This window comes from Ciconia boyciana, chromosome 3, assembly GCF_034638445.1.
Source record: "Ciconia boyciana chromosome 3, ASM3463844v1, whole genome shotgun sequence".
NCBI classification, from domain to species: Eukaryota; Metazoa; Chordata; class Aves; order Ciconiiformes; family Ciconiidae; genus Ciconia; species Ciconia boyciana.
This window is the reverse complement of record NC_132936.1, coordinates 108,678,440-108,682,318: the sequence shown is the minus strand read 5'-3', so window position 1 is coordinate 108,682,318 and position 3,879 is coordinate 108,678,440. Positions and strand designations below refer to the sequence as shown.

The 3,879-nt window shown below is 41.1% G+C and overlaps 1 long non-coding RNA gene across 1 annotated transcript; it reads left to right on the top strand.

The window, feature by feature from the left end:
* The first annotated feature begins 113 nt into the window (after positions 1-113).
* Positions 114-3,296, top strand: LOC140649594 (uncharacterized). Its single transcript, XR_012041672.1, has 3 exons — positions 114-605; positions 2,336-2,438; positions 3,125-3,296. It is a non-coding gene; the product is annotated as an uncharacterized lncRNA (long non-coding RNA).
* The last annotated feature ends 583 nt before the right edge of the window (positions 3,297-3,879 follow it).

Sequence of the window (3,879 nt, the reverse complement as noted above, 5' to 3'; positions counted from 1 at the left end):
AGTAATGCTTTTATACATAGCAGAGAAGAAAGAAACAGAGAAGTAAGAGAGCAAATCGGGTATTTTTTAGACTGCGGTCTGTTTTTCAGACTCGGTTCCCCAATCGCCTTTGCACTGCCATGTGACGTTTGCTTTCATCAGGAGTGTGTGTGTGTAAGATGAGCAATGCCAATGCTTTATGGGAATAACCTCCGATCCACACAACAGCAGCTTCACCTTAGAGAAACACAGTAAAAAGGAAAATGAGTCCAGCCCAGCCTGGTTTTATGCACTGCTAAGCTCTGTGAGCCTTCCAGCATGTGGGCTTGTGCACCACCACGGCTCTGGCTGCCGTAGTGGGAGGGATCCATCCAGGCCAGGTCAGCCAGAGTCGTTTTGAAGGGAAAGTACACTTTAAAAGTAAACAGAGTGAGTCATGTTGCCTGTTGGCATAAACGCAAAGCACGTAGGAGCAGGAAGCGTCTTTGTTTTCGTGCACGGGAGGGTGCTTTCGGGTCAGGTTATCACCGAGGTGCATTTGTGGCCAAGCGAAGTGAGGGCTTGCTCTGGCAGTGAGACCGTCCTACCTGGCAGAGGGGAAGCAATTTCATGCAGTTCAATACCAGGTACTTCCATCTTTGTTTTTTTTGTATTTAATGCTGTATTTAACAACGAAGAATCTTAAACCAGAATCCTGCCACCTACTGCCCACGAAAATGCCAGCTGTATTGTGTGCACAGCGGTCTAATTCTGGCCTTAAAAACCTCATCAAAGCTCTCTGGGACTGCTCAGCCCTGCACAGGCTGGGAAAAACATTTGTGAGCTGCCTGAATTGTGCTACCGGGACTCCGAGCCAAGGTACCGATGTCTGAGGCATTGCTAGCTTTCTTTGAGAACAAAATGTAGTTTCCTTTTGTGTGTGTGTGGTTAAGTAGCGCTGAACAAATAAACATTGTGTGGGAATTGGTCATAACAGAAATACTACTTCTTTTTTTTTTTAATATCTGAGTCACTCGTTTCAGAACACTGACCCGTTTATTGCTTGGGAATGCCTGCGACTGCTATCTGAAACTTGAAAATTACAGATGTATCCACGGCAGGAACAGATGACTATTGCATTAACAGCCAGGGACGATTCTGCATTTAATATTTAGCATAACAAAGAAGAGTCTGAAAACTGGCAGTCCGCCCAGTGCCAGAATTATGAATGCGGTTTTTAGTATAGCTTAGCCTAGAAACCATCCTAATTATCCTTTCTCCTTTAATTAAATGAGAAGTCTGACAGTAGCCTCTGCTTCCCATAACTCATGTTTGGGGCTAAGCTCATCCTGCCTTGCAAATGGGAAAACTGGAGAGAAATGGGGAGAGAGACAAACAGACGACTCTGAAGTACGCAACTATCTTTGCCTCTTATCTGTCTCCAGGTACTGGCTCACTGAAACTTTTCACATCAATATTGTCTTTCAGCTCTTCTGTTCCAGGTGTTTGCTGCTCACGGCTTAACCAAGAATTTGGAGATCAAGTTGTTGTTGTGTTGTAAGTGGGCCATGTATAAAGTGATGGCCAGAGTATAGATACATAGACTTTAAAATGCAGGGAAGGAAAGTAAGAAAGATTTATGGAAATGAGGGAGGCGTAGGCTTGTACAGGCAAATTCTGCCCTGAAGGGTTCCAATTAATTTACTTGAAATTGCTTTTGATGAAACTAACTTTATGTGGATATGTTTTGTAACAAGAATTTTAAAAGTGGAGTGATGAAAAATGCCTAGGAAGGATCACACACACACATTGAAACTCTGCTCTAATACTTACTTATTACTAGTATTTATTAAATTGTGTAACTTGATGCAGGTATGCTAGTTTGGATTTTAGAAATCTTTTCTTTTGTCCAGCTCTATTGGGCAGTTTCAGTGGCAGATACTAAAAAAATAATGTGAACCCAGTCCAAATGTCATGTGCAGGATTTACAGTTTTGGTGGCCGCACTTGAATGAATCTTCCGTTTTTTGTTCGTTTCTTGCCAGCATCTGTTTAAAGCCTCCATTTGAGAAAACACAGTGGGAAAAATTAAGTGCATATACATATTTTAACTTGTTAGCAGAAATATAGCTGTTGAAGTTCAAAGAGTTCATTAACATTTAAATTACTGTATTTAAACAAAATAAATAAACAGGACTAGTTGAACAGGTTTAATCAGAGAAGAAGTCAATTTAATTGAGAGTAGATATGCAGCAATACCAGATCCTAAAGCTGAGGTATGTGGGCTCATCTTTTGCGAGATGCATCAAGCTGATTTCTTCATTTATCGCTTCTGGTTTGGGCCTGCATGTTTCAGTAATTAATTTTTTTTTTTCTAGAATAAGAAGATGAGAGGTGTGAGGATAGCAGTAGCACCACATACAAGAGACTGAATATGAGCACCATGTTAAATAAAATAATTTCTTTGGTGTCTGTACTCTGGTAAGAAACTTACCATCTTTTCTACATATCCCATTGCTAGAAATATTTGTTACAAATATTTGCCCAATTTTACCCAAATTATTTTCTTCAAACATTTCCTCCCAGAAGTACAGTGCTTTCCTTTTTTAAATTCAATTAAAATCTTTACAGTGATTTAATACAATTTTGAAAAGTGGCCTTGGGTGCAGTATTCCACCTTGATGCAGGGCCTCGCACGCTGCTGGCCTGGCCCAGTCTGCAGCCTCGCTGCTGATCCCTGCCTGGCGGAGCACCAGAAGCTGCGCCGCTTGTTCGCTCTGGACAAAGAGCGTGTTGCTCTCTTCAGCTCGTATTACAAAGCCTCTTAAATACTCATTTCAGCAACTGCAGGGAGCTGTGCATGCTGCCAGCTACAGGCATAAAAATCATGAATTGGCTCCAAAAGTAAGGCTGGAGAGCTAACATTTTTGTTCACTCTTTATATATATGCATATATATATATATATATATATATATATATGCACACACACACATATACATGTGTACTTGTTTGGGTTATCACTTCAAAGCTTTTGGGTTCTGTTTTGCGTTTGCCAACGTTCGTGGTTGTTTTTTTCCAGGCACCAGGGTGCCTTCATGGTTTAGGGATGTAACATTGTTAATGTGCTATAAATGGGGATGGAGGCCAAATTTCTCCCTTCATCCAGGGCAGGTTGTCACACAGGAACCAGGAGAAGGTATGTTCTGTCCCTCCCATCCTGCGGAGATCCCAGATGGCTGCAGCGTCAGCTGAAGTCACTCTCTGCTCTGTGACCTCTTTCTGAAGACTAGAGGATACTGGCTCAAAAGCCAGAAGCCTTCTGTGAAACTTGTTGTGAGTCAGGGGGTGCCTGGGAGGCAAGAGTGGTTTTTCTTTGTATTTTAAAGTAATAAAGTTTTCGATCTTTCTCTAGAATTAAAACCACTTTCTGTTTAAACTTTTACAATTCTTTAATGCACATACCTCTGACACATCTTACAAAGACTTGGAAATACTGTAGTCTGTTTTCCATAAGCCTTCAGAAAATTGACTGTTTCAAGGGCTTACTGCTAGAGTAATTTAACAGTCATGCTGCAAAAATGGGAAGGTAAGCGGCCCAGCAGAAGATGCAGTAGCCGAAACTCTTATCTCAAGACCCATTGCTTGGAGAATTGCATCAACTTCCCTTAGTCAATAATGAGTCTTATTTATAAATTCACATACAATACAGAAAGGAAGCTTGTTGCACTATTGTGGAGATCAAAGTTTCAATGTGTTTTTTTCTCCTCCTCCTGTTTGAAGAACTGAAGTCAGTTTGCATGTATCTGTATCCCTCTCCTTATTGCTGAGCCCAGCACGCTTGATAGCCTTGGGCATTTTTTTAAAGCTGTTTCTAAAGATAAACATTTTGCAAAAATTCCCAGAATGCTAGTGTTCAACTTA